We start from the raw sequence: 6,208 nt of genomic DNA, 5'->3' as shown, positions 1-6,208 counted from the left end.
CGCCGATCTCTCGACAAATACACCGACGACGACGCCCGGCAGACGTTTGCCGACGTGTCTGCCATGGAAAGATCGGTGTCTGTGGCGGGTGGAGGAGGTGGGCTGAAGTTTGCTGGTGGGCCAGAAAGTTGCGTTGGGGGTGGAAACATGTCGGGCTGCGTCAACGGAGCGTTCCAGCTGCAACATCCGGGCAGCGGTGGGGGTCCACCTCACTTGCAGCAACTCCACAATCATCATCATCACCAGCAGCAGCAGCAACAGCAGCAGCAACGCCAACTATCTCTAAATCCACAGCTGCCACCGCACAACAACATCCCATTCCATCACTTGCACGCCCGGGATCTGGACTTCTGAAAAGGATCAGACGCAGACAAGACACACACACACACTTACACAAATACACACATACACACACACATACACACACATACATACACACAAACATACATACATACACACAAGCACGCACACACGCACAGTGATTTCAATCTTGCAATAAATACACCCAAGAAATTACTTACCATGTAGTGGAAGATGTACCAATCACAACAGCGCTACATGCTGCGGTTACCCTAAATAAAATGAAACATGATTGTAAATTGAAAAAACCACAAACAATATACATTCATTCACACATTCATTCGTTCGTTCGTTCGTTCATTCATTCGTTCGTTCGTTCGTTCATTCATTCATTCATTCATTCGTTCGTTCGTTCGTTCGTTCGTTCGTTCATTCGTTTATTCATTCATTCATTCAATCAATCTTTCATTCATTTATTTTTCTATATATTTATATGTACCTTGTTTTGTGAGAAATACAAACGAAGAAGAAAAAAGACAATGATGTTATTGAAACATTTGAAACTTTTCTTCATCATATTTTATTTCAACCTATTCAATATTAATACGTACGTATCGCAACTTAAAATATTCTCAACGATGTACAAACAATTATCTAAATAACAATGCACGCAAAAGTAAACAGAGCTCACATTGTTTCTACATCAAAAACCGAATAGACATTATTCCATTTGCATCTCGTATTCATTGTTGTTTATTTGATTTATTTATTTATTAATTATCATAATTTAATTATCATTAATATTTAATTAAGTGTTAATTTTATAACTATTAACCGATTGTTATACTAATTTGGTTATTTTCTTGGTCTCAGTCAAATTTCAAAATAAAAACTTTTTAAAATTTTTAGCCCGCCGTCAACATTTGCCTCCAACTGAATAACGTAAGTTTTAAACTTTCTCTTTTTCTAAAGTTGTTGTGCATGTAAACATCACAACCTCGACTTTCAATCCATCCACATATTTAAAGTGTGTGTGTGTGAATGTGTATGTGTGTGTGTGTATGTGTGTGTGTGTGTGTGTAGTGTGCGTATAGAATGTCACTAAGCTTTTCCAAACCATTTTAAGCCTCCACCTTCCTGCTAATTTTTTACCCCCCAACTGTCCTTATAACTTATAACCCAACTGCCCTTATTAAGCTATCAGGAGACATTCCATTGTCTTTCCATGAAATCATTCCACATTTTTCCAGGCGTCAAGTAATATATATACATATTCAGGAATATATGTACAGTGTGGTTTATTCAAATTGTAAATGATTTTTGTTTGTTAATAATTGTTAGATACTTGTATAGTTGGTTTTAATTTCTTTGGAGTCATAAAGTTTTTTATCAGACGTCTTTTTTTATTTTTGACACCAGCCACACTTTTCAAAAGTGCAAATTGAACGTGAAATTGTTAACGAATAAATCCTGTCGTCATCATGTGTCGAGATTACTTTTAACTCTAATGTCAATTTTTAACTTATTTTACCCAAAATATATGTATTATTTTTAGAAATTATGTTTTCTAAGGTTCATTATTAAATCATATTTTTAAATTTATCAACTAAATTAATTAAAAGTACCACTATAAATTTTGTACTACAAAAGACTGTGTATGCACGTTGTATGTGTACTTGCATTTATGCAGTATACAATTGTATGTGTGCTGTATGTGTTTTAATTTATTCTGAATGTGGACTGTAAAAGTTGTCAACTAAACATAAGCATTTGTCTTTGGACGTATTTTTGTCTTTTTGTCTATCAGAAACACGCACGCACAAACGCACACACGCACACGCATACACACGCACACACATGCACACACACGCACACACACCCGAAACACCCATTTTATAGTTTGTTGTAAAAGAAAAAGTCAGATGCACTTAAAGCAGTAATCTAAAATCTACTGTAAATACTGTATAGTCAAAGGTTTGGATGTGTGTTCTTTTATGTCTTTACGTACTCTACTACAACATTTGTATGTGTGTGTGTGTGTGTTTATGGTGTTTGTGTGTATGCGTGTGCGTGTGATGGGTGTGTGTGATCTGAAGAATAATTCAGCGGTTATTAACAGTGAACTTGTTGAATAAAACTTTTGAATGAAGCAAATGACAACCGTGAACTGGCAAGTATGGTACGCAATAACTTGAGTCCAAATCACTCATTTATATTTTTCAAGATGCAATAAATTATTTTATCAATTGTTCGTTTGCTCGTTCGTTTGACAAATATTTCTACACGCTGTTGCATATTCTAAAAGTTAATTTTAAGCACATATATACAGACTCTCAAACATTCAAACTCACACACCAACACACACCCCACACTCACACACACACACACACACACACATATATAAATAAAATATATATCTATTTTTCATTCTGTAATTACTTCCTTCAATTTGTACATTTTGTTACTCAAAATTGACATTTTAAACTTCAAACCAGCACATTGGCTGCCAAAACGCGAAGACGACCTTGGCTGTGTGGCTTGTGGTTGCAAGCATCATTTCTCTTTTTCCATTATTTGTTGTTATTCATCTTTTTGCCATTTTATTTAGTTTTTTTTTCATATTTTCATATTTTAATTTTAAAATAAATTGTTCAATAAAATTTTTTTTTACAGAAAAAAAACAACATTGTTTTTTTTAATATTTTATTACTATTTCATCCTTACTTTAACTATTAGGATTACAATAAATAAAAAAACTGAAATCTCTTTTTAAAAAAAAACTATTTCAAATTTTCTTGTCGATAAAAAATTAAATACAAGCAATAGAATACAGAAATTTATTTAGAGACTTGAACGCAAACAGAAAAATATGAAGAAAAAAGTAGTAGATCGATTGAAATTATCAATCGCCGTCAAGATGAAACCTGTGTGCTTTTATGAGGAGAATGCTTGTGAGCATAAGCTGCTAGAGACCCATCCTGTCGGTAAATATAACAAAAAACAACTGAAAAAATTGGCAAAATGATAAGAAGATATTTTTTTCAAATAATAAATTAGATTGCACATACTTGAACGGTGGAGTAGCAAGGAATGTGATAGCCTGGGCGGGCTGTTGTCCCAGATGACCTCCTGACCCCATTCCAGAGGACAAATTTCCAAGTACTCAAGCCAAAAGCATCAGCGTTTTGCCACGTCAATAGTTAATAATATCATCAACTTCATCCACACCACAAAAACCAACTTTTTTCCTCCTCTCTTTAAATGTTTTTTTTATAATTAATGAAAATTCCATCAATTTCTTTTGTCATATAACTAAAAATTTGGTGAATTTGCTATGTAGGAAGTGCAGAGTGTAGGTCAGGGTCGGTATGTTTTTTGTAAAATTTATTTTCTATAAAATTTTTGTTGCTGAATGAAATTTCGTTTAGTTTAGTTTGGTTTCGTTGAGGTTTTAAGCTTACTTGCAGTACAAACACACCGGCCACAATGACTAATTACAATTAATAAGTACTAACTAAAAGGCACTCAAATAAACAACAATTTTTAAAATATGTATCGAATGTATTTGAAATTTAAACGTGTTTATATATCTTCTTCAAATATTCTCCAAATGATGATATTCTACGGAGTGATGTTAAGAGACATATTGTTTTGTTTCTTTCAAAGAGCTCACAAAATTGTTAACAGTTTGTTTATGAAAACTTGTTTCACATGTAGAACCTGAATCAAAGCCCTTTCTTAAAATATACATTTAATTCCGAACAATGAAAAATATTTCGCTCTCTATGGATGAAGAAACATCTTTAATCACACACACATACACACAACACACACACAAACACACACACACACGCACACACACACGTACGCACACACCACATACACTCCATCAGTTCACACGCCTAACAGTAAAGAATCGCTCCACGTGATTTATTGTTGAATTAATGCATCCAGCCAGCTAATCAGGGCGACAGTTGACCAAATCTTGACCATAACGACACCTTGGAGACCTTCAAACGTACCGTGCTCATTACCGGCCACTAGGCATGTTTAGTTGCCTACATATTCATTATGTATGTATGTATGTATGTATGTATGTATGTATGTATGTATGTATGTATGTATGTATGTATGTATGTATGTATGTATGTGTGTGTATATGTATGTATGTATGTATGTATGTATGTATGTATGTATGTATGTATGTATGTATGTATGTATGTATGTATGTATGTATGAATGAATGAATGTATGTATGTATGTATGTATGTATGTATGTATGTATGTATGTATGTATGTATGTATGTATGTATGTGTGTGTGTGTGTATGTTAAAACCAAAACATGATGAGTGACACTGAACCGTCAAACATCAAGTAACAAATGGATTAACACTTTGATTTGTCGTTAATTGCACATGTCGGCATTCAGTTGGATATTTTCAAGCACACAGACACGCAGGAACCGCTGCAACAAGCACGAAATGTGGTTAGTTACGAAAAACAGTTCCCTGCTGTCGCCTGATCTGACGCTGATCATTTTACATATTGCCTTAAGAAATTTTAGGGTGTTGGTGTCCATCGGGCCGAGAACCTCGATACATATTGGCAAGAATTCCATCGAGGGGAGGGCGTTCCCATATTTTTTCATTTTCTCGTCCGCTGCCCTGACCGCGGCCAAACCGCATTCATTATTTGTCAGGTTTACATATCGTTCGGCGAGGGTGCCAGGGACCGTAACATCCCACGCCAAACATCTGCCGGCTCTCCTAGGTATTAGTGTGCATCCGTCCGGGCGCCTACCATCATGCGCAGAAATGCCGGATGGTTCCTTGAGAACCGGGATTGAAGCCTTGGAGAAGAGCCGACAAATGTATTCGTTTAGCGCTGAGTGACGTAGTTGACGGCCCCCACCCAGGCGACAAACCAAACCGTGGTGCCTAAACTCGTCCGCCCCAGCGACACATCGGCACGTGTTTGGATGTACGCAGGAAGTACATCAATTTGAGCAAATTGAGGGCATTGCGGATAATAGTCAAGGCATCATGGGCCGAAAGACAGGAAACACGACCCAAGGCGAATTTAAGCTCAGAGAGCTTTTGGTCAAAAAACTTTATTTGATAATCGCCCTCGACCAAGGGTGTGAATAAAAAACTCAGTTCTGATGAAACAACTCTGGGTATTCCAGCCAGCGCATGTGGCACCTGAAATAAACTTTGGCAGTGAAGTTTGCATTTTTTAATGTTTAACTCTAAACCAATTGCAGCGGAGTTATGCTTCAAATATTCGTAGCTATCGGCCAGAGTTGGGCCGTCCGAAGCAATGCTGATATCATCCAGATAAGCGCAAACGAAAGTGGACGAAGCTTTTTCTAAGAGTGGATGAAGAGTTAGTGCGAGCAGCAAAGGACCAAGGGGATTACCCTGCTGTACCCCCTCGGACGATTCTACAACCCAAGAGTGGTAGCCAAGAGAAGAGACTCCGCCATAGGCAGAATGGCAAAAATTATAGATATTGGGGCAAAAGGTTTGACAGCCTCCAACATCTAGTCTCTTCTCAAGACATTGAAGGCATTTTTAAAGTCCAGTTTCAGAAACCCCCATTGATCGGGGAGGTCGGTGACCAATCTTCGAACCGCATGAACAGCGGCCTCAGCGCCACCCTTAATCCCGACACCCAACTGAGTCGGGTAGAATTTGGTCTTGAGTTCGACCACTACCAGGGCCAAGGCACATTTGCCGGCCAACCTCCTCCAAACGTTCCCGACCGCAATCGGTCTAACCCCTCCGTCTTTCTTATTTAAAGCTATTAGCCGGTCTCCAAAAAAGAACCGGCGGACGGAGAGTGGGCAAGCTCCAGATAGGATCAAATTAATGAATTGGGTTAAGGAGTTCAGTGTGTCGTCGATTG

Source organism: Helobdella robusta (assembly GCF_000326865.2).
Source record: "Helobdella robusta unplaced genomic scaffold HELROscaffold_30, whole genome shotgun sequence".
Taxonomy (NCBI): domain Eukaryota; kingdom Metazoa; phylum Annelida; class Clitellata; order Rhynchobdellida; family Glossiphoniidae; genus Helobdella; species Helobdella robusta.
The sequence above is the reverse complement of the archived record's forward strand: the minus strand, read 5'-3'. Positions refer to the sequence as shown.